The sequence below is a fragment of the Manduca sexta genome, chromosome 22 (assembly GCF_014839805.1).
Source record: "Manduca sexta isolate Smith_Timp_Sample1 chromosome 22, JHU_Msex_v1.0, whole genome shotgun sequence".
Classification (NCBI taxonomy): domain Eukaryota; kingdom Metazoa; phylum Arthropoda; class Insecta; order Lepidoptera; family Sphingidae; genus Manduca; species Manduca sexta.
This window is the reverse complement of record NC_051136.1, coordinates 3,527,810-3,554,426: the sequence shown is the minus strand read 5'-3', so window position 1 is coordinate 3,554,426 and position 26,617 is coordinate 3,527,810. Positions and strand designations below refer to the sequence as shown.

The 26,617-nt window shown below is 35.9% G+C and overlaps 1 long non-coding RNA gene across 1 annotated transcript; it reads left to right on the top strand.

The window, feature by feature from the left end:
• Positions 1 to 6,508: 6,508 nt before the first annotated feature.
• On the top strand, positions 6,509 to 16,738 carry LOC115445703. Its single transcript, XR_003938845.2, has 2 exons — positions 6,509 to 6,768; positions 15,809 to 16,738. It is a non-coding gene; the product is annotated as an uncharacterized LOC115445703 (long non-coding RNA).
• The last annotated feature ends 9,879 nt before the right edge of the window (positions 16,739 to 26,617 follow it).

Here is a 26,617-nt window from a genome sequence, read left to right as displayed (position 1 = left end):
CAACTGCCGTGTACTAGTTACAATATAAAAATAGTATAATGATTTCTTATGTTTACGCGAATGTTAGACATTGAAATTAAACTACTTTTCGGATTCTATCGGTTTTTTATATTTTAGTTCTCTCCCGACGGTTCGAAGACCATGAAGGTAAAATATAAAAAACCGCGATAGAATCCGAAAAGTAGTTTAATTTCAATAAAATTAGTATATTCAACTTTGAAAAATTCCTACAAAACCAGGATGCTAATAAAACTGTAAAACTACAATCTACATTGGTATAATGCTGTCTACTTACCCATTCGCTTACAAGCCCGGAGCGGACAGCGAGTGACGTAGGTCTCACGGGCCCTCCGAAATTGAGACTATGACTAAATAAAACGACCGATGTCAAAGCGACACTGTCCGCATTTATATCAGAGGCTGAACCCAAAATGCCTTCTACAATCGTTAAAGCTAATAAAAAATAAAATAAAGATAGCATGAGGGTTTATTGGTTTGAATGACGAGACGAGCTTGCCGTTCGTCTGATGGGAAGCGATACGGATACTAACACCTTGAGTTCAAAGTATTGTTTTTAATTCTACCGCGCTCGCCATCATGAGACATGAGATGTTAAGTCTTGTTATGTCCACACTGGCTACAATGTTCTGCAAACCGGAACACAACAGTACACTCTTCAGAAGTAAACATTGCGGTGGTACCTACCCAGGAAATAATTTACCTAACACTAGTGCTCTGTGACGTACGCTCTCTTCGCTGCCTATATTCACTCAAATATACATAACTGACATTATACAGCTGTGTACAGCTAAGTGAAGACTCGAATAGTGTTAAGTCTGACGGTAAGCAGAAACTGTAGATAGCGCCTTACACCAAGACACCACTCAGAACTTTGAATTACAAATCTAAACTATTACTCTGCATTCATCTTTAAACGTTAATGACGGTTTAGATTATAGAAAACTTGCTAAAGTCTACTTCCGCAAGCGATATACGTAACAATTACGGCAAGAACGTTTGCAAATTTTTACGCTTGCAGGACTTGCGCCGAGTTATGTATAGTCGCTAATGTAAACATGTCTATAAGATCCAAATTGTCCAAATTGAATTGCGTATGTAACTAATTTATTTTAAATTTATTGTTGTAGGTATTGTTATTATTATTACTGTTATTTTTTCTTTTTTTCCTACATGTAGAAGTTTGTAATTGGCGTATAGTTATTTAAGTTATAACTTATTTTGTAAAATTAGCCGTAAGCTCCCCGAATACCCCAAAACAAAATAAAAACCTTGCGCAATATATTGCAGCGAGAACTTGCTAGTCTAAAGCTGTAGTCTCAGTACTGATTTGCCAAATTAGAATTTCAATTTTTTTATAATTTATATTAAAACTAAATTATTATCTTACTTGTAATAAATAAACTAGATAACGAGAGTTCTAACTCTGAATATTAATGTTTTACAAATTAATATTTACTGCGGCTAATAGATCTTTACCCATAGAATGATTTATTTATCAACGAGTTATAGTTACCCGCAATTTGGCACTGGGTGTGTTATTTATTGCTAGGAATTAAATTGTTTATAAAAACTCGCATGTAAAGGGCTCGTATTAGAATTGGCTTTATTTTAACGAATTATGTATATCTTAACTAATTTAAATTTAAAAGATTAAGAGGTAAAAGTTCTTTTTTTTAAAACAGATTAAAAAACAGAATGCACACATTATATTTTTTTTTAAATTGTTGGCAAACCCATTCTCGCATTTTTTCCACACGAACATTAACACTTGATTGTTATTAAAATGAATAAAACCAACAATTATTATGTCCTAATGAGATTAGGTGTTCGATCCTAAATTTCATGAAGAATTCTAACCATTGTTTCTCTGGAAGTTATCCTATAATAATACATTTTTTTTTGTAGCTTTTGATGACTGATATGCCTCAGACAATGTTCTTACCAAAAAAAAAACATATACACTTTTCCGGTACTAAAAATTATCCTTACATACATTATCACCCAGGTTCAGCCTCACATCTAAAATTTCACTTGTATAATATAATAATATCAGCCCTGTATTACATACCGTCCCACAGTTGGGCACAGGCCTCCTCTTCTACTGAGATGGATTAGGCCTTAATCCACCACGCTGGCCTTGTGCGGATTGGTAGACTTCACATACTCTCGCAATCCCTATAGAGAACTTCTCGTTTGCAGGTTTCTTCACGATGTTTTCCTTCACCGTTAAAGCGAACGATAATTCACAAAGAATACACACATCATTTTCTAGAAAAGATACAGGTGTGCCTTTGGGATTTGAACCTGCGGACATTCGTCTCTGCAGTCTGTTCCACAACCAACTATGCCATCGCCGCTAATTTTCATATACTTCCATATTTATACTACCAAGCTTCAACCATATTCTAATAATAGTGTATGACGTCACAGTAGAGGTTGTTTAAAGGTCGTCTGAGACAAGTTCCCTTATGCAGCTCGGTACCGTTTCAGCGTTCCGCAAGCCATTCTATTTGCATACATGTTCGCAGTTCCTTTCCAACTGCCTATTTTAATTATTGTTTAGCGTAGTTATACTTGAGGCCCATGCTCAGGAGTGGATATCCTGTGGCTTCTGATGATGATACTTATACTACGCAGTATTGGTTTAATAGCAGGGATTATAAAAGATGAGATAACAGGTTCGATTTCTATATTAGAAATGAATCTGGGTAGTAATGATATCAATAAGAAGTCGAGTATTTGTTGCGGTTTGCATATCACAAAATTGTGCTGAAGCACAAGAAACTGGTCAGAATTAAAGATTATTTATTTACTTATTTGTGAGAGCTGTATTGGCATAATTATGCACGTACCATTGTTTCGACAATGATATGATATAATCCAGATGTAAAGCAACCATGACGATCCCAAAAAGATAAAGTTAAGAAAGAGTTTCCATAAGGACCTTGTCATTTACGGAAGCGTAAGGGAGCTTTAACACCTCGTCCTGTTTTTAAACCCTTTTCATTTCTTTCAACGTACCATGATTCTTCAACCATTTAGAGGAGATCAATAGCTATCAGGCGATATACTTTCTCGTTTCCGGCTAATACAACAAAAAGAACATATGACAACTTTAAGATTATTTTTACTTTATTATTGACTTGAAGATGCTTCTCGAATCATTTCTTGTTTGACCGTACTTCACAACGGTTCGTCGGAACAGGTTTTCGTCTATTGATGATTACAGATTAACGGCAAAATTATTATAATGTTGTATAAATGACCACAAACGAGATTCCTTCAAGGTCCTTTACTCGTGTCAAAGATTATTCTATTCTAAATTATATAAGACTTAAATAGTATAACTAATAAATGATCAGTGTGACGCGAATTTTGATTCGGTGCTACGGGCTCACGATTCGCGTGTTTAATTTTCATTTTAATCACTATTCCTTTAGTTTCTGAGTAGAAGTTGCTCGCGTCTTCGCCCGTGTCAAGAGCCTTTTCTGCTAGAAAAGTTCCTAAAACATTGAGCAAATCATACCGCCACATGGCGTCAACGCCATATATAAAAAATAATGATTTAAAAATTCCTTAGTTTACGATGGAAAAAAAATACTGAGATAATTGTATGTGTTAATTTAGGATATGATCTACCCGTCCGCCAAAATTTATTGAAATCCATTCAGCTGTTGCTGAGTTTACTATTAACAACCTTCCATCTATAAATAACAGGACGGTTTAAAAAACAGGACGGGGTGTTGCAGCTGCCTAAATGATTAAGTCCTTTTGGCAACTCTGTCTTAATAATTTCTTTTTGGGAACATAGTCATGATTCCTTTCCGTCTGGATTACGAAATGATGTCATCGTCGAATAATGGCATGTATCATTATTATGTCAGTTCTCACAAATAAGTATCGAAATAATCTGTAATTTCTTACAAGTCCTATTAATTCATTGTTTAAAATTATTAAAAATCTTCATCAAATCAAATTTTTAAGCTACGTCATAAATTCACTCAATCCACTTTTTGATATTTTTGTTTGATACTTTTGGAAGTTATTTAATTAGTTATTTTGTTTTCCTTATCATCTTTCCTTTTATGTTTTAACAATGTCGAAACCAAATTTCTATTTAGCACCGCACACACTTCACCAAATCGAATTTACTGGAACAAAACCGACTTAAGGAAGTTAACCAATTCTAAAACACAATCGACACAGTGCAAACGGCGTCTTTATGTGTCGTAAAATCTATTTGAACAGGTAAACACAGTGTTGGTAGTTGGAACACGCGTGTGTCATGCCATCTCCCCTCCCACGAATTGACTCACTTCACCAGAGTCGTGATATCATCTGCACTAATATAGTAACTTGCTTTACTGTTTTTTCGACGTATGCGGTAAGGGAGCATAAACTTTGTCTTGTTTAGCGACTGTCAATGGCCTCCATTTTTATTTGCAATTTAAAGATTGCAGTTTGCACATTTGTTGTGAAATTGTTTGCGATTTTTGTATTTTGTGAATATATTTTTAATATTTTTAACGCTTTCTTATAAAGAGCTATCCGCCTGACGGTAGACAGCAGAAACACTTTCCAGGCTTTGAATTTCAAAACCGCTGTACGGCACTATATGCTTGTAATCCGAAATTAAATGATGTGTCTCATGCTAGCCCGTAATTACTCCGACTATGACATTTGGAATATGCTTTGCGATACAAATAAACAAAGCTATTGTAACTTGCCAGACTCTTACATACAAAAGATCTATTAATTTTTTTTTTTATTGTTTTAAATGACTAGACGAACTTGCCGTTCGCCTGATGGTAAACGATACGACCCCATAAACAGTAGGAACACCATCCAAGACCTTAAATTACGAAGTATTATTTCGCTTGCCATCTTGGGACATGAGATGTAAAGTATCATTATGTCCAGTAATTACACTGGCTACAATGTCCTCTAAACTGAAATACAACAACACTGCTGCTTGGCGATAGAAATAGACATTACAGTAGTACCTACCCAGGCGGACTCTCACATATATGAGAAACCTACCACCATTTATAATTGGCTTTGCTTTTTCAAATAAAAATAATTTACCTATATTAGTTCGGAAACCGTGCATGACGACTAACAAAGCCCTAGTACATCACAAAGTCGCTTTTTATAATAAAATCATCCAAGTTGCTTGACCTCGCCGATCGCATTCGATGCAAGGTCAAAAGTCAACCAATGTAGACGTTATGTCTCCATTTTCCGCATCACTGAGCCGCGATGAAACCACACCTTGGATGCGAGTTTTACTTTCGTAAAGTTAAACGATTTTAAAATTCGAATAGCATTGATATCCTTCGGACGTATACCCTACGCATTTCTTAGTTTACGAAGTAAGGTGTATTTATATTTATTAGTGGCGTCTTACGATCGAAATTTGATCGTCGAATTTAATATAACACATATTATGCATACATTTTTTAAGACCTTCTCTATATGAACTTTAATCGTACCAAATCTCACACTCCTCCATGCGCGTAAAGTGCTTTAAAAGGAAAACAAGGTGTTTTGCTTTATGTATTAATATATAGATCATCGCTTGCTCTATTAGTAGCCAATATTGAGTGAATTCCCGCAACCCGAGATTTTTTATAAGGTTTTCTATAATATATGAATTCTACCAACACGCATTAGAATTTATACTACCGTAATGTTACCTTATTTATTTGTAGTGTATAATAAAGTAACACGTTCTTAAAGAACAAAATTTGTCTCCGCACTGCACCATAAGGCATTCTGCGCACACAATAAAGTATTACCGTGTAGGCGACTACAATATGCACCCTAGAATTGGAGTGTTTCCATTTTATTAGGCACATGTCTGACATTATTTACTACGGAGCCGGTGATCCCAACGTGCGCCTCCGCTTCCCTCCGCCGTGGAACGTATTTACAGAAAACGTATTCATATTAGATTTCCACACTCCCAATGCCAGAGGACAGGTGGGGCGTGGGAACTGGAGTTCGAAGGGGCCCGGGGCCCTGGGGGTCTGCTGGCGCTATTTTTTTTTTGGAGATCTGCCGTGGTATCACCAGGCGTACCCTGCGAACGAGATCTTAGCAACCACGGCAGTCCCTGTGAGGAGTTATGTTGGCGCTGTTACGACGTACAAATGTAATATATTATAATTAATTAAAAATGGTTACTGAAACTGAATTAGATACTAAAGTTATAAAGAATTACTTAGGTACTTAAGTGTTGTTTTTTATTAAACATGACTTTTAGCAAGTAGATAATTTAACTAGTCCGATTTAATACGATACATAAACTGACTAGACTTGTCTATACCACAATCATAACTTTATTATCACCTTGAACCCTCAACTGCCTCTATAAGCATATTCTAAACAATAGTAGAAAGAACAGTATAAATACCAGCCACTCTACTGAATGAAAACACCCCCCACCAACCTGTTCACACCTGCACAGAACTGTCATTTGACCCCCACCGCGTGATCTCACTGCGCCCGCCGCGGCCGTATCGAGAATGTCACCGATACATTCAATACTTTATTCGTGCCTGGAGAACGCGACACGGCACACTGTCAAATAAATACACCACGATATATATCAACTGTCGTTCTGTGATCCTACAAGAGCAATTTAAACGATGAATTTTTGTTTGTTTTTCGTTTTGTTTGGATATGTGTTCGCGTGGAGTGCGGGGATGCTGTACCGGCGTGATTCCGATCATTTGCTGAAGCCTGGTGAGGATATTTTTGTTTAAATTTATAATTGGAACGGTGGTAAGTTCAGTGGACCTTTTGAATTTCGAAGCAAAGATTTTTTTTTTAAATGTTGGTTTTTATTTTTTTATTTGGTATTTTTTTAACAGACTTTTTGCTTTCTTTTAAATGTAACCTAATGAAATGAAACTATCGATATATTCGAGCTTTTATTTTTAACCATAATATTCTCTGCTACTTCGATATCCTTTTAATATCCGACTATTTACCAATTCGGACACAAATCAAATATCAAAAACCAGGTCATTATTAAAAAGAAACGAAGCACATGCTACTTAAAGAAAATTTTAGGAATCTCTGAGAAAATTTTGAAATTTTGAGCATCGAACCTATTCCCTGAGTGTTTACAGCCGACGTACACTATTGACCAGTGAGACCAGTTTTAAATATAAAATATTATTTCTGTAACACTGCGCACTAGAATTCCAAATCCGTGTCGAATTTAAATGTCAAGTAAAAACGTCAATCGCATATATTCAAAACGTTAGTAATATAAAGAGGATTTCAACAAATGTTAATTGTCTTACGTATACTGAATTTTAATTAAAATATAATATTGTTTTATAGATTTCCTCAATTTTTTTAGGCAATATGACCCCACTACTACTAATGGTAATTTGGAGTGGCGTCGAATAAAATGTCGACTGACGAGAGATGATTACCCCTCGGCAGTCGATACAATTATGCCGGCCTGTTGGAACCCGATATACACAAGCTGATCCCGGAACGCGACACACTTATGTGGGCCACTATAGCGGGTTTTAACACCTTGTGTACGGTGGTCGCTATCCGGTTGGATATAAATATACATCCTACCATACAAATGTCAGAATCACACAACCATATGCAGAATATATAAAAAATAAAAACAAATAAACAGAAAACATTAAAATCAGACCGACCTGCTAGATCTGGCTTAACCAAAGCGACCTCTATCAAGTTTGTCCACCTTGCAAGATATCTAACACTGCGCTTACTAGTCCGGAAATCTTTAAGGAAGGCCTAGATTCAGCAGTGTACATTCTGGCAGATGATTTAATTATTTGAAATGAATGTTTGTGACTTAATAAGTTAAGCTAGTAAGCAGTCGTCTCAGAATCGCGGGCTAGTTTGTTTCACCGTGAAAACAAATTTGAAGAAAGGCTTGGTAGACTTAAAAAAATTAAGTTAGCTTGGCTAATTAATAAATGATGGTTAAGTACCACATCAAAATCGCTAAGAAATATTTCCAATCACTACTGTAATTTTTTATTCTAAAATTATTTGTAATAAGTAATCGAAAAAACAATCAGGACTTAAAATACCACTTTTTCTACATAGTTGTATCATATACGAGCTTTAGGCTTCGTTCGAAAATTATTTTTGCCGTGAAATAACAGTGCGCAAGCGCAGTTATGTTATGATTTAGAGGACATTATAGCCAGTGTAATTACTTAGCACCTTATCTGATGTCGAGTGTAGCCAGCCAGTACAACATGATGGCAACCGAGTGACCATTTAGTGAAATAGTAATTCTTCATTCGTTATTTTTTTTTACATTATTACTGATCCACATTTTAAATCAATCGATTTTAACTAATCATAATTTACCACTATCTTTAGGCCACGAAATTTCAAATCCAAAAGACATTGCATCCAGTCAAAGTTTTGATTAATAAAGGTCTAGAAGGCGCCGAGAACCACATAATTTAGTCCCCTCTGAGCTTGAGAAATGAGGTTTCGAAAATCTTGTACTATCCTCGATGACTAGTAAAAGAGATCCTATGATAGACTTATGGACATAGTATCTGCTAATGTTTGTGGTATTATATCGATCTGTCTTAATGTGCGCTAGAGACGGCCAAGATCCGTGACTCATCTCATAGTTTTTCACTGAGGCCTTATTCTGTATGCCACACGTTATTTTACCAGTGCGTCAGAAGCACGTAACGCACCGCGTAGCTTTAAACACAAAAAAAATTGGCTTATCGAATACCATTTCACGCTAATTTCACGAAGATAACTTAACGCAACCGCGTTACGAGTTTACACTCTCATTGAAGATAAAGTTTCTGATCTACAATTGCTTAAGGCATCCAAAGTATGCTAATGAAAATTTGCAAAAAACGTAATTGTTTACCATTTCCAAAGGTATTCATTACACAACGTTAATGGTAAAGTTCGCTGCATTACGCGAACATTAGAGCCGATCTCCAGAGTCAGGCTGCATTGCATAACCTTGATAACAACACGCACCGGCCAGCGCACTTTCGAATGGTCTGGCTCGTATTCGTGCGGTATTTATTTGGACAATTGTATTTATTTGTGTAGGCTTGTGTCTGTAATGAAAAGTATTGAAATTACGGATTGTTAAAAAAAATTATTTTCGGGCTTTTCGCGGTTTTTTATTGATTTTCTCCTGACGTTTCGAAGAATTTGCAGCCTTCATAGTCACAGGGAACTGAGATGTTAGTCGTCTGAAAAGTCAAAGTTATGACATGTACTTACATTTTACAATTATAAAACCTTTTTTATTATATTTAGTATAATTTTTTATAATATATAAAATACCGCGATAAAATCCGAAAAAGAGTGCTATTTCAATGTCTCACGTTTGCATAAGAAATGACTAGATTAATGTATTTCTAGATATGATAAGAGAGAAGCAGTGGACACGTGGTGATTTTCGGGTCGTCATGATGCTTAGTTACCATCGAACTAGCAGCTTACTCGTCCCGCCATATATTTATAACTGAAATATATAAAAAATAACGGTAAAATATACCCACTATTTTGGAATATTTCACTTTACCATAAACCATTATCTTTATTTCGTAATTCCAATATTTAGTTCCCTTCCTGGAATAAAAAGTAGCATATAGCACTCAGAAACAATGTTACTTGCTATTAGTGAAATATTTTTTGGAATCCAATCAGTATTTTCAAAGATTGTCTACATTACCCACATGTTCTACCCAAACTTACAAAGTAACTTTACCTCCACTCTCGTTATTTTTCGAACTAAGTATTCTTATATATTTTCCTGGCAGTTCATAACGGAAATTCAACACTATTAACAAAGTCATTCCGATGTAAATAGCTTGTACTTATGTATTACTAAGTAAAGTTTCATTACTAGGTATACTATATTTACTTTTTAATATATTAACTATGATACCTAGCGCATATTAACATTTAACAACTAAATATTAAGACTTCCCACTTAAACATATCTATATCAGTTTAAAGTAGACTTTCAAAGGACATATTCCAACAATATTAGCAATATTCCAGCAATCAATTCCTGCTAATAAGCAGCGATGCTAAAACTCTCCACATTATTGTATTAAAACCCATATCTGTATGTTCGTAAAAATAGAAGGGGGCTTAGCACTCCGACATTCTACCCGTAAATAAACCTTAGTAATCTATACATATTATAAAACAAAATCCCCAAAAGCTGTCTGTCTGTATGTGATTGATTTTCTCAAAATCTACCGAACGGATTTTTGTACAGTTTTTAGTGAAAGATAGTTCAATTCTTGAAGAAAGTTTACTTTAAAAGTACATTACGGTTTAATGTAAATTGACTGAAATATAACGATGACTGGTTAAGAGGTGGTTGTAAAAAATCTCGTGGTTCGGGATTTACGCGTGAAAACTCTGTGACACACTAATTTAAACGCGGACGAAGCCGCGGGCACAGCTAGTATTGTTATAAATAAGCGAAAAACAAATGTAAATTTAACGTATCGTTTGGCAAAAAGGACATATCTCATAAAATACAATACCCACATAAAAACCGGTTTGAAATGTATTTGCAAATAAAAATGTGGAAAGACGAAAATCACACCTTTCAAAATTGCACCAGCGGTTGTTAAAGCAACGCCATATGTCGGTGTCTGTGTTGTCGCGTCGTAATGAGCATAGTATGCAAAGTGAGTGCATAATAAATATGCACTTATTATGCATAGTAGCAACACGGACGCTATAAATCCCATGCAGGCGTGGGATTAAACATGGAAAAATTCACGCGATAATATCGAATGAATTAATTATACACCGGACTTCAGACTGCTTTTTGTTGTGTTGAAACATTCAGGCAAATAAATACGTTTAAGATGTGAACATGCATGTTAATGGATCGAAAGAAAAGAAGACAAAATGGGAGTGAATGCTAAGATTATTGCTCGGAATGAGAGCAAAGGAACACATGATCCGTCGATACCAACAAAATCAGAAATTTCTAATTAGTTTCAGGTAAGGTCGAGGGCTCCTACACCGTCTAGGGGATAAATCCGTCTTTATGCAATTACAAGCGTTTTATTTGAAGGACAGCTTTTATAAACGTATACGTAAATAGGGGAATTTTCGGCACGTGTGAACGGAATAGGCCCCTCAGACCTTACTTCGAAACTCTAATAAATTTAAGATAAATTCCACATCCTTGTTACTCTTAGCTTAGATACAATCTTCATAGTAAATATAATATATTAATCTATTTAAAAATATCAGAGAGACATACATTCAAACTCCAAATATGTAAAGGACATAAAAACCAAACGGAAGAGACCAAACCGTGCATAAACGTAATGGAACCGACCCGTCCACGCTCAAGGCCAGTTTTGTTTACCGCACACTTATTATAACCGATTCCGCTTTTTGAACAAGTCGACATACACGTTACGATTCTAGATTATTCTACGGTATTGTACATATTTTTTTATTGTTCAGTTACTTTCGACGTGCATACCCTTGTAAAAGTTTTATTATCAGTTCCATATTGACGTTAAATATGAGAAATAACGTGTAACCATACGTCACCCAATTCACTTCTAACCATAGGTAACCTATAGTATTTTGAATGTTAGAGTTTTGAAAATACCCGTATTTTAAAATTAGACGCAAAAACATAATAAAATTAGATTAATGTATTATAGGCTACTTTTTATTCCAGTCACTTATTACTTTACATAGTTGTATTGTACTCATTACGTTGTGCTCGATATAGCGATAAGCTCGCCCCCTATCACATCATGAGATAGAACACACAGGTGAAAGTGAGTGACCCTGGTTGCACATCTGCTTACCCCTACGGGGATAAGGGCGTGATGTGACGTGATAATTCACCTGCCTTTGATATAAAAATTTACTGACATAACTCAAACGCTAAAGCGAATATTAAGCCGTAGTTAATATTAGAAGTACTGGATTTCTAATTATTTCTAAGAAACAGATCCTTAGAGCAACATTCCTTGAGCTTATTCACGACGTCGCACTTAATTAAACTATATTATATTAATATAATAGGTGACTGCTTCGGTCGTATGCAGTGCTGAGTTTAATAGATCCCCGAGTCGAGCGACTTGGTATTGGATTTTTCTACTCAGTATCAGCCCGGGGTCAAAAATTCGTGCTCGATATGGCGATAGGCTCGCCCCCTATTATTTATTTATTTTATTTAAAAATCGCCAACATGACATACAATAAAAATTACATACATACATACATAACATCACGCATTTACCCCCGAAGGGGTATGCAGAAGCGCAACTAGGGCACCCACTTTTCGCCAAGTATGTTCCGTCCCATGATGTGATAGGGGGCGAGCCTATCACCATATCGGGCACAAATTCCAGACTCTGGGCTGATACTGAGCAGAAAAACCCAAATATCACTTTGCCCGACGCGAGATTCGAACCCAGGACCTCAGAGGGCTATTGTACCCGGCATGCAATACAACTACGCCACCGAGGCAGTCAATAAAAAATAGTAATCAGTCTATCAGTTAAAAATAGTCTTGATTTAAATGTCACAATTTGGAGGCGACCACGGCATGCACACGAAGAAGAATAAATGTTAAGAAAGGAAAATTAATAAAAGATTTATTTTTTTGTAAATAATAACAATAAACTTGACGTATCTACTTAGCACTTTTATAATGGTATGCAATATTGATTATCTACTACGATAAAGTTCGCAGAAGTAAAATACTACGCACATAACGCACGGACTACATTCGCGCAACTTTTAGGAATACCTCAAAATAAATGAAATGAAATATCATGGGACGGAATACTCGCGATAAATGGGTGCACTAGATATGCCGCTGCTTACCCCTTCGGGAATAAAAGGCGTGCCTGTGTATAATAGGTTAGATTGCAAGCTAAAACCACTTTGTTACTATGTACATAGATTTATTAAACTAACTCAGCCAGTGACTGTTGGCGTGGAATTTGATTTAATTAATTACCATCATCATATTTCTAGTCTAAAGGTATATCTATCATAGTCAAATGTTTTGTCTTGCTTCCTCTAACGTTTCACATGATTCGAGAAAGCAGGACAAAACAATGTGCGACTAATATATATACGTTCATGGTTTGGTTAAGTGATGTATACTTCAGTTTTAATAAAGCTTTTTTTATACGTGCAAAGTGACCCCATTGCACTTGATAATAAGTGCAGTGTGCTCCAATAGAATCTCGACTGACGAGAGACGATTACCCCTCGGCAGTCGACACAATTATGCTGGCCTGTTGGAACCGGATATACAATGCTTAATCCCGGAACGCCACACACCCACATGGGCCACTATAAGGGCTTTTAACACCTTGTGTACAGTGGTCGCTATCCGGGCGGATATAAATATATATCCTACCACCTAAGTTATATAGTATTATATTTAAACTGCATTCGAATGCGCTTGTAAAATATATCCTAACACCTATGCTATAGTAACTATATTATGTAAAACTGCATACGAGTCCGCTCAGGTATTTTATATGCGGACAAATTAATATGCACCTGTTTCATATACATGTATAGTTGGCATGTCACAAAATAACCTTGGCTGGCGGGCCATGGTCAAGAGTTTACAAGTGCTATAAAATATAAAGATACATACAATTATGTTGAGTCGAGCGTAACATTGAAACACATTTCCGTATGGAATATAATAGATTAAACTGATATGCCAAAAACGCTTTTTATTTTATAGTACAATCAAATTCTGGATTGTTCCGTGAAAAATTTGAGGTAAACACTCAAGACTAATACGACTGCTTATAAGTAGAAAAATAGGGTCAGTAATAGCAACAATTAGCGCGTTAAACATTTGAATTTCATTATAATAGTCCGTATAAATTAAGATATTCTAATAAGGCGCATTTGAAAAACATATTGGCGGTAGCTAGTTGGTAATGGAAGGTACTGCCGAGACGAATGTCTGCAGGTTCAAAACCAATGGACACACCTCTTACTTTTCTAAAGTTATATCTGTATTCTTTGTGATGTATCGCTTGCTTTAACTAGGAAACATCGTGAGAAAACCTGCATACCTGTGAAGTTCGCTATAAGAATTTTGAGGGTATATGAAATCTACAAATCCGCACTAGGCCACGGTAATGGACTAAGGCCTAATCCTTCTCAATAGTAGAGAAGGTCCGTGCCCAGCAGTATAATAGTAAATAGCACAAGGCTGTTATTATTACTAGGCATATAAGTAAGGTGCTTACTACTTATTTTGGTATAAATAGCGACAACAATACTTCAGGCGCATAGCCAAATCTCCAAAAAGACTCGTTCCGACGCTGTATTTCGTAGTCGAATGAAGACAAAATTGTTAGATTTTATTATGCGGGCATGACACATTGACCCCTTTAAACCTTAATTGGGGTCCAGATATGGTTTTTACTGACGTGAGATGAATACTCCTCGCCAGTCGATACTATTATGGCGGCCTATTTGAAGCGGATATACATAGGGTGATCCCGGAACGCGACACGCGTTTTCACACCTCGTATACGATGCTATACTGGTGGATATAAAATATATTCCATCACCAACGTTTACTAAAGATAGTTTTAAGCTACCTGCACGCCTACCCCTTCAGAATACCAGCGTAAGCATATACATACATCGACGCATTCACTGATTGGAACATTTCCTAGATATTCAATACTCAACAAGAAATAAGTTTCATCATACATAGTAGAGATCTTCCGTCATAATGTAATTTATTATTAATCACCATTTTACATTCAGTCGGTAATTTATTTTAAATTATGCAGTAATAAGGTTTTAATAACGGTACTCTGTGCAGTCAACTACAACGTTGGAATAAAACTTACCTACTGTATAAGTCAAATCGACTTCAATCATCCTCATCATCAGCCTATATCTTTGTCCACTGCTGGACTTAGGACTCTTCCCATATGCGCCATTTTGCCTTGTATTTACAAGTTGCATTTTATTCTAAGCGATTTTTGAGGAAGCTTTGTGCCGAAATATTGCTTTTATTATTTACAATCATCTACTTAACACTATCTCATCTTATGTACTACATTACGAATGAATCTTACTTACTCCGTTGGCTCAGCGAACTAAAGTGAGTGTTGCCTTCCGAAACGAGATTCCTCCATTAACTTGTAATGTACGTAGGAATTTGGCGACGGATTTTAATTCTTTTAACTGGCATTGGTCGAATAGCAATGTAATCGCTTTTTATTGAAATACAAATCGACAATAACAAAAGTATGTTTTATTAGTAAACCAAAATTGATTTTGTGACCGATACGGATACAAGATGGCTCCTAATTACCATATTATAAATATAAATAAGGCAGACTACCTCGATGATGTAACTGTAGGACAGTACGACTGCACTGCTGAGGTCTATACTCGATAGGTATTTGCAACCGGGTTTTTGATCAACAACAGAATACTATTGTATTAAATTGTATAGAACATGACATAATTTTTATTTTTATTTTATTTTATTAAGTTCTTTACATATACCTTTTCACCAATGTCTAATTCACTAATAGCAGCCCTTCTTTTGGTTTTTCTACTCAATATCAGCCCAGAGTCTGGAATTTGTGCCCGATATGGCGATAGGCTCGCCCTCTATCACATCATGAGACGGAATACGAAACGCGAAAAGTGGGTACACGCAGTTCGTCGGCATACGAGAAGCGCTTCCTCTATGAATACTGAAAATAACCAAACTAATTAATTCCAGATTTGCTGCCCGTATCGTCGACAGTGATGCCCCTGCCATATTACTCCGTCTACGGATACGAGAAGAAACTGCTCCGAGATAAATACAAGAAAAAGCCTGAGGGAAGCGTTTCGCTAGTCACAAAACACCACGAATAATACACTTACTTGGCCATTTGGGATATTGAAACGTTATAGATTTATGTGAAAAATAAGACCGCGTTCAGATGAGGCACGCATTAAACGCGGCGCTTAAAAAAATGTCTATTGATTGTATTTTGATCGTTCAAATGCTAACACGCGCTCTTAAAAACAGTTTTACTGTCTGATTTCTTAGATTACTAATAACGTTCATGATTGATATGACATCACATTTTTTATTAATACGTAATATAGAGACGGACAATAAATTCTATAGTTAGACAGCAAAAGCAGAGATAGTTCCGTTTCAATGAATTCTCAAACTTAAGCTTATGCACCTAAGGTTTTTAAACAAACGGAATGCTAACATCGTTCTTTAACGCAAGATGGATAATAAACACATACTGCAGTTAGAAATACATGCCTCCGTATTCATTTGGGAACAAGCGCTTAGTAGGAGTTTGACGGAACTTTCTAGTATTTCCAATGGTCATAAGTAATATCATATCTTTGAATTTGTAGTTTCCATTTTATTCCTTTCAATTCCCAAAGGCTGGCTTTATTAAGAAAAATAATTTTGATGTTGCCATATGTAAAAGTTTATTTTCATTCGATTGACTTACAAGCTTTGTTAGGCGACATTCCATTTATTTCCATAAACGACCAGAATTTACATTAATTTATGGAATGTCCCTAACTTCGCTAGTTTACGAGTTACCATGACAAGCGACTAATACAATTGTAAATATTTATTTTATATTCTATTTGTTATTGTTGCTTCCAAAGAAATATAAATATTTATAAATGGGATTTTACCAACTGTTTCTTTTATATATAAGACAAATTGTGTATATCACCTTGAATCATAAAAATTATAAATAGTTTTTCCCTATTCTAGAATGCACAACTCACCTACACAAATATAATCCTAATGTGTATGTGACAGAGTCTAAAGTAGCGTAACTCCAATATCCTCAGACTACAAAAACGCCAAGTAACAATATTTATCCAACAGTTAATTTCAACAGTTCGCACATTACCATATTTATGTCACATTGTTCAAGTTCGAACCAATAAAGTTAGTCGGTATACTGGAGAACTCACTGAGTATATGAGCAGCCGAAACGGTTACTTCGCAAATACCGTGTGTATTCGATTTTAATTAAAACTGCGGCCTGAGCTGTGTATGGCGTTTCGAGGTATTAGGCTGTGTGCACACTGGGTTATAATGCAATATCTGGAATTATGATATTGCGAATATTAAAATAGGACGACCTCCGACCCGCTGGTCCGATGATATTCGTAGGATCGCCGGTGGACGCTGGATGAGGAGAGCGGAGGACCGAGCAGCGTGGCGCGCTTTAGGTGAGGCCTATGTTCAGCAGTGGACAGTTGTAGGCCGATGAGATGAGATGAGTATTAAAACTACCGTCTGATATATTATGATTATTAATGAACATTCGTGATCGTCGAACATTGAAATTAAACTAATTTTCGGATTCTATCGCGGGTTTTTGTATTTCATTTTTCTCCCGACGTTTCGAAGACTGCAGCCTTCATAATCACGGGGGGGACTGAGGTGTTGGTCATCCGTAAAGTCAAAATTCGTGATCGTCACTTATTTAAATTAGTTACTTTCCATTTACATTTGATGAGACGCGTCTACGTCTTCAAAGCTTATAATCGGTTGAAAAGCTAATTGACTTAAGCGACATTTCTTAGCGATACTAAGTTTCATACATATTTAAAATCAATACCTTTTTCTATATATTTTTTAAACTATTTTAAATTTTTCGAAAAAAATTGTCGCTTTACATACATATTTATAATCAGCATTTTTTTCTGTTTTTTAAACTAGTTAAATTTTTTCGAAAAAAATTGTCGCTTAAGTCAATTAGCCTTTTAACCGCCTAATTATAATATTTATAAAAATAAATCAGGAACATAAGCCTTTACTGCCTTATTACCGCGGCACATTTTTGTATTATTTAAAAACAATAATTCAAGTACCTATCTAGTATTTCTAGGTTAATAAAGCAAATTGAAGTGATTAATTTTGTACTAAGTTATGCAATTGATGACTCAGTCTGTGACATTAAAGAGCCATATTAAATTCACATATGCATACTTGATGGAGTTATAATGTATTTCTAATCTAGAGTCTGGCCAGCGAGTAGTGGCACAAAAACTATGGCGGCACATTAAAAAAAAATCTTATAAACGTATAAATGTGAAATAAATGGTGTTTTTAACTAAGATCGTTTAATAAAATCATAACTTAAATATAAACTTATCTCTAATCTACACATGCTTACGAACCATAGATTTTTTAATTTGCCGCCCGACTCCATTATAATTATTTTGTATTTTCCGACTGGCAAATGTCACACGTCTTAAAGAATTCAACCGTAAACCTTACTAGGCAAAGTCGGATTGGTGTGGAGCGGCAGGGAGTTAATCCAGGTATTGTAAGTCTTATACAGATCTAAAAATACCTCCAAAGGGAGCAGGTTACGTGGCGGCGTAAATACTTGAGGAGAACTATGAATGTGGAAGAGGGGAAAGAGGTGTTTCAAGTTTGTACTTGATAGTCACTGCCTACCCCTACCGGATAAGGGTGTGAGTATATATGTTAATTAAAAATGACTATGCAATATTTATTTATTTATTCAATATGCATATCTTTATGAACACTCCTCATGACAAAATCTTTATTTTAAAGTCTTGTTTCAATTCCGGTAAATATTTATTTTTGTTTTTGATAAATTTTACGCAAATCGGCAAAATGAACACTATCGTAATTTTTACCTGACACTTCGGAGGCAGTGGAGAAAAATTCGTGAAATCGAGGATTTAAATATTACCATCATAAAATATCATCATTTCGTACTCATCGAAATAAAACTAGTGTTCGAGTTTTATGACAGTTTTTTATATTATAATTTTATCTCGAGGTTTCAAGACTGCTGCCTTCATAGTCACGAGGAGCACTGAAGTGTTAGTCGTCCAAAAAGTCAAAGTTACATCTACTCTACTACATCTACTTAAATATGACAATTCAAAAAAATCTTTTATACTTTTACAAGAATTTACCCTAAAATCATCGCTACGTTCTTAGACACAGAGCTGCGTGTAAAACTTAGTACTTTATATGTATTGTTAAGATAGATATCTTGGTGAGGGTATTTGTGACACGTTTTGCAATAAACACTGGACGTATCACAGCAGTTGCGTTTTGGCAGTGAGCAGTTGTTTATTGACAGTCGTACCGGTCGTTTGGTTTGTGTAATATTTGTAAAAGTATATCAGAACTTTGTGATATTTCTTTTTATTTTAATAAAAACGGTTCAGTTTCTAACAGTATTTTAATTAGACATATTCGGAATCGTGCAACCTTCCAAATCAGTCTACCATCACTGCCCACACAAAACATTTTTGGGTTCATAGCAATTAATTACTCGACAAGGTTCAATAACGAAAGTTGGTTCAAGTTCGTCAAACTCCAAGTTAACATTACAGTACAAAAAAATTTAATATGACGAAATTTTAAAGGCAGAAATATCCATGATTATTAATTATTTTTACATTTTTCTTTCAACTGCGAGAACTAATCACTAACTAGACGTGAATTTAAATTCTTTACTTGCCAATACTTGTTTAGTTACCCAGATTAAAGGTGAAACAAAATGTATGAAAATGGACCTTGAGGTATCGCCTTAACATTAAAATATAAGCTTTTTATTCTACATATGTGCTCGGCAAAGTGACCTCACTACATCTGATGGTAAGTGGAGTTGGGTTCAATAGAATGTCTACTGACGAGAGATGATTACCCCTCGGCAGTCGACACAATTATGCCGGCCTGTTGGAACCGGATATAAACAGGCGGATCCCGGAACGCGACACACGCGGTTTGCGGATTTTAACACCTTGTGTAAGTATAATTGAAATACTAAACAAATTTCTAGAATCACGTTTTTAATCCGGTTCATCCTTCAAAGACGATTTCTATTTTCTCTTTTATTGCTACCGAAGGCAGATGAGCTGTCAGCCCACCTAATAGTAAGTAGTAACTGTTGCCCATTGACGTCGTCTTGTCCAGATCTCAACAACTCTTCAGGTTACACCATGGCATATGATTCCGGCGACCATCAATAGACGCTACTTCTCCCATCAAGCAACTATAGACTACATTATATACAATATACAACCTACAGTCGCTTTACCCGCCAAGAAAATCTAGAAAATACATTTTCTAAACATAATCCATCAGAGTACAAAATGAATAAGCTGTAACGTTGCTACGTTCAGACATATTACTTTATCGACGAAGTTCATACGAGATCAGCTAATGGAAACGCCCGGGAACATATAAAAATAATGTATTAGTGGGATTTAGCTAAGCCCAAGATAGATCGGGAGCAAAACGTGTCATAACGGTGGGTTGCGGGTACAGCGCGGATCTACTAGAATGTATGAGTAGATACATGTTTGTATTAGCGAGATGAATTATGTAACGTATTGGATATTTCGGTGTGACACGATGTCCATGTCACGAAGCATTATGAGCCGCTTGGTTTCATAAATAAAATACATTATCACGTAGGCGGACAAAGTTGCACCTACGTCAATACAATTTATAACAATAATTATTATTTCTAAATAACATTTAAGATGACTTACATAACTAGGGACATTTTAAATTAGAGACAAAATTAATAAGGAATACAAGGCAATAGGTATAACGTAAAACAAACTAGCCAGCTCGGGTTACCAGGTTGGGGGAAGTTAAAGGATAACGCGTCGCGATCCTCACCGATAAGGACATGAGTCTTGGCCTAGCTAACCTATCAGCCTTTCACTAGCTACCTAAGTGATGATTATCATACACAAAATATCACCGGATTAACTGGATAAATAATGTTATAATTACATAAATCTAGTGCTGCTGCTTTGAATGGAAACTAAATTTTATAACATAGTATTTAGTACATAAAAAAAGCGGCGATAGCCTAGTTGGGTGTGGAACGGACTGCTGAGACGAATGTCCGCAGGTTCAAATCCCAAGGGCACACACCTCTGACTTTACTAAAAAATCATGTGTGTATTCTTTGTGAATTTATCGTTCGCTTTAACGGTGAAGGAAAACATCGTGAGGAAACCTGCACATCTGAGAAGTTCTCTATAGAAATTTCGAGGGTGTGTGAAGTCTACCAATCCGCACTAGGCCAGCGTAGTAGACTAAGGCCTAATCCCTCTCAGTAGTAGAGGAGGCCCGTGCTCAGCAGTGGGCAAGTATATAATACAGGGCTGATATTGTTATTATTTACATATACTATGAGTCTATGAGGATGCAAAGTTCGAGTAGTCAGATTTCATAGTTTTCGTTGGCTTTATTAATTTGACAGCCAACTGAAGTAAAGTTTTATCTCAATTTTAGCCAATCACAGCGCCCCTATGCCGTTGAATGAGCTGCCATGCCAAGCCACTGGAATATTTTCTCATTATTCTAATGGAAAAATCGCTACTATAGCATACTGCAATGACGCGACGTAAAAAAAATCATACCTTTTTTAAAAATTTAAACAATTTTCAAATTTAAATTGTCTTCGAACTTCGTATACACGCCTTTGCTATAAACATATTATAGGAGCTGTGTACCATTTTTATGTGTTTATCTTATAAAAGCTGGCAGGAAAACAATTTTTATTTGTGTTCCATTAGTTTATTACAAAAGTATTTTTGATTTTCGAACAGAAGCAATATTCGAAGTTGGAATGTCTTACGCTGAGCAATAAAGTACTTTAAGTTCACAGCTGATGGGGTAAAAGTCTTTATAGCCAATCGGTGCAATAACTGTGCAAAGGAAATATAGGTTCAACTGCCAGAAAATTAGTAAAATACATTTTTTACCGCATTATCGTAATAATATTCGTAAGTTTATTTAGTGGGTAAATTTCCTATTTTTATATTAAAATTTAATTTGAGAGTGCCTTTAAATCGTTCCGGTTATTACATATTACTTTTACGAATTATTAACAATTCATAAAGGTAAGGTTTCTACCTTATAAAATCAATAGAATATTCTAATACTATTTATTGCCTAGCGACCACCAGTAACAGAGAATTATTCACTGAACGCATGCTCAAAGCGTTTTCTAGAAATAATTAACTGAAACTGATTTTCCATTAGACCAATATTGGTAAATGGCTCAAACCTTCCTTCAATGAACTGGAACATTAAAGTAAGTATATACGAAGCAAAACTAACGGCTAACTATGCCAGCAAGACATTACTCAGTTTTTCATAAAAAGTTAGATTATCTCATTTCCCAGCATTAAGCCTGAGAGCCGCCGACGTCGGCCCATTACGTAAACCGCAAAGGATTTCGCGCGCTCCGCAATAACTCCACCATCGTGTATTTCAACAAAATTGAATACTGTTTATGGTGCGCGACGTAAAAAAACAGCAACATCACTTTCCGCCCCGGGAAGTTTAAACAAGAGCCAGTTTTTCGCCAAATGAAGTGGTCGCCAAGTTTATCGAAGGCCTCGGTTGCCTCAGACACTGTAATCAATCAAATATTTGGCCAAGTCATGAATAAATCTGGTGCGCAAAGTTGGGCGGTGAGTTGGCTGAAAGTGGCACCGAATCGCGATACCGCCTCGGATGTTTGCTAGCGACTCAAACAAACTTGCTTATGATTTGTTTACAAAGCAGGTATCGCTTAGGTGTTTGGACTTGGAAAATGTTCCCTAATTTTTTTGATGTTTGAAAAGGGTAGTGATAGATGATGTTATTTTCTGATAAAAATTTGGATAATATATAGGTGATACTTTATTTTGGCTGGAAATAATGCGATAGAGGAAGGAAACGAAGCTTTTGTTGTGCTATAAAAAAATACAAAAAAGGAAACATAAAATCAGATCGTCCTACAGTCGTGACTTTGCCAAGTCGAAGACGTGAAGCCCATCTAGATTAAACACTGTATTGGAGCAATAAATAATAATAATAATATCAGCCCTGTATTATATACTTGCCCACTGCTGAGCACAGGCCTCCTCTACTACTGATAGGGATTAGGCCTTAGTCCACCACGCTGGCCTAGTGCGGATTGGTAGACTTCACACACCTTCGAAATTCCTATAGAGAACTTCTCAGATGTGCAGATTTCCTCACGATGTTTTCCTTCACCGTTAAAGCGAACGATAAATTCACAAAGAATACACACATGATTTTTTAGAAAAGTCAGAGGTGTGTGCCCTTGGGATTTGAACCTGCGGACATTCGTCTCGGCAGACCGTTCCATACCCAACTAGGCTATCGTCGCTTTTTTGAGATTGGAGCAATAAATTGACTAAATCGATTGCTCTAGGCAATAAATTCATAAATACTTACTTCACATCTCTAAAACCTGCATATTTTATAAGCCATAGGGCGAATCGATTATATTTGTATTCGTTTTCGCAACTCGAACTTCCAAGGTTATTCCGAACATTAAAAAGTAATGCTACCCAGAACTCGCATCGGGGACCAATTGAAAAATAACATTCTCTTGTCCCAACAATAAAAGCAATAATAGAACTACATATAAATAAGACCATCCCAATTTAGTAAGTAGTGCACGCTGCCAGTAAAACTAAACGGCTCAGTAACGCGATACAATATAATTTTATTGTCATAGTTACAAAGGTAGCTGAGAAACATAAAACTGCAGAATAATCTCCATTTCCCCGTTCGGTAAACCTAAAAACGTACTGTGTACTTTCCACGTCGACGGATTGAGGTCACTTCCTTCGATAGTACGGCGTCAACCCTCGAGTGAAACAACATCTAGCAAGCCACAGGTTAAAAATATACCAATGCTGAATACGTACACACGAATTTACACCTTACTCTTATGGATATATGGTATAAATTACAGCGTTGGGTATTATGAACACCATCTCCAACGAAGTTGAAATTTTTTCCTAATAAAATAAGGGATTTGTTTAACAAACTTGCTCTTGACTCGGCCGAATTTTAGAGCTTTGACGTTGACAGCTTTTTGCTGGAACGCCTGCTTAACAATGACACCAATTGTGTTTAATAGGAGTGGTAAAGTTTTTAAACCTTATGATAAGCTAATGGGGAATGGATATGAGTGAATATTATGAAATGTGTAGATCTGTGGCAGCCATTTTGAAGACATGTGTTCAAATGCAATGTAACGAACTTTATTGTAATATTTTGAATGTAATTAGATACGATTAGACCATAAACACCCACACACTAAGGCATAAATTCATATCCTGCACTGCTACAACTCCACATAAACCCAGATATTTAAACAGACTGCTAAATACATATTATATTTTGAAATAACAGTGATCCAAGAAACAAATCTGTATTGTTTCTATTCCAGGTTGCAAAACTCTTGGATAAAGATCTTCAACAGGGCACGAACTGGCACGAACTTCCATCATTTATTCGTTGATATAAATGTCCACTGTACGTAAGTCTGCATAAATTGCTAAACTCCAGTCTTGCTCTATTTTAATTTCAGAACCACTTGAGATTTTTTTAAATAATTAAACTAGAAACAAGCTTGTTACAGTTTGCTGGTCCGTTTTCCATAGGATGTTGTGACATATATCCTTGCCTTATTAAAACATAAAGAAGAAGATAAAACAGAAGAAAGAAATGGTAAGTTTTAGTCAAGGCAGGTAGTCACGATCTGTCGCTAATTATATAAGTAGCTGCGCAGAATAAAAAGCGGCGGAGTATAGTTGGGTGTGGAACGGACTGTGGAGACGAATGACTGCAGGGTCAAATCCCAAGGGCACACATCTCTGACTGCTCTAAAATTATGTGTGTATTCTTTGTGAATTATCGCTTGCCTTGACGGTGAAGGAAAACATCGTGAGGAAATCTTTATACCTTAGAATTCTGTTTAAGAATTTTGACGGTGTGTGAAGTCTACCATTCCGCACCAAGCCAGTTTGGTGGACTAAGGCCTAAACCCTCCCAGTAGTAGAGGAGGCCCTTGCCCAACAATAGGACAGTATAACTGAACAGTATTTTTCAGCAACCACCTTATGATTTTGCTCAAATCTTGAACACACTCAAGAGCATTTTCGTATTTCATCCTAAGAGTATCTTTATCTCATAAATATTCAATTAGACCCCATTCATTTCCATCGACGTAAGAATCTGCGTAAACACTATTTCAAACATTCCATGTATATTATTCTCTTAAGAAACATTTTATTCAGGCACCTTTCGTGTGTCGCTTCCAATTTGTTTACTTGGCTTTTGCTTAGCATATCACGGAACAGTCGCATTCCAACTGCGCGGATAAGTGTGAGCAACAGACCTTGCTGTTTCATTAAAGGATTTCCAGCCTTTGGAGTTTTACTGTATGGTAGATTTTTGAATGCAGACGACGGTGTGCTTAACTCTCTTTGTAGTTGAAGTGTTTCCCCGTTTCGCCCTCACCTCTGAGTCGTGTTTGCATTCGCAGTACTTGGCAAGCAAACGTTCTTAGTTTTGCGTACCTCGACTTTACAACGCATATTGTTTTTCACGCTTTTAGAACTATTGTTTTTATGAATGATATTTCGGCAGTTTCGGCATTGCTTTTGGCAGAAACTGCTATTTGTAAAGGGATTGAGATTGGTTCGTTTATTTCGTTTGAAGCAAGTGGCAAGGTGTTTGTTTGAAAAATAAACTTTGATGCATTTTTCGAACGTTATTGCTATATCTGATGTTGCTTCATGCTTCTGACACGACAGTATGACTATGAAATAAGTACACAAACGCAGTGTACTGCCATGCATTTGCTTTTGGCCCTACATCGAGCGCAGTACTGGGTTCTTGACCATCTACAATAGTCCACTATATAGCACACAAAGTGTACCTCCTCTCCAGCTTGCTAAAATAAAAACAATATGATTCCGTAGTTTATTGATATGAAAACTTCTTAGCGTCTCGGTAAACAAAGGATAAAAAAAATAAACAAACCTAACTGCTAACTAACTTTAATTAAAGGAGGGGAAATTGTAAAACAAAGAAAGAAACCTGAAAGACGACAGAAATAGAAAGATAAGGAGATAAGGCCAAGACAAAGGGTGCTGACGAACAGTGCACTTACGGTCTTTGTCATAAACTTTTAAAATCAGTTTTTACTAATGAATGTTTTGTCTCTTTCACAACTATAATTTGTATATAAAGTAGAAAGAGACAAGAAAGATTATAGTTTATGTTGAAGGTTTACGAGTAAGAATTGTTATTTTCATAAATCGAGTTTAAATGTTGTTTTTTCTTTTGTTAATATTTGAATGTAGTTAAATAGTTAATCCAATACTTACCGAAAACTTACTTACATTAAATATAAGCTAATAAAGTATTTTGTCTGTCCTAGAATTTGAACCCAGGACAACAACCTTGTTCACAGTCCATAGTATAAGCATTAAAGCAAGAAGACAAAACACATAACATTTTGTAAAAGTATAATAAATTTTATTATCCAACCCATATTCATAAGTCTCGCAAGCAAAGCCGCGATCCATACTCGTATAGTTATCACATTAATATTTGTCATCCGAAACATTAATAAACATCAGCGGCTTATAGAAGTCTATACATTTAATTTGAAAACTTCATTAATTTATCTTTTGTCATGTGACTCGAACTTGCGAAGGCATTACG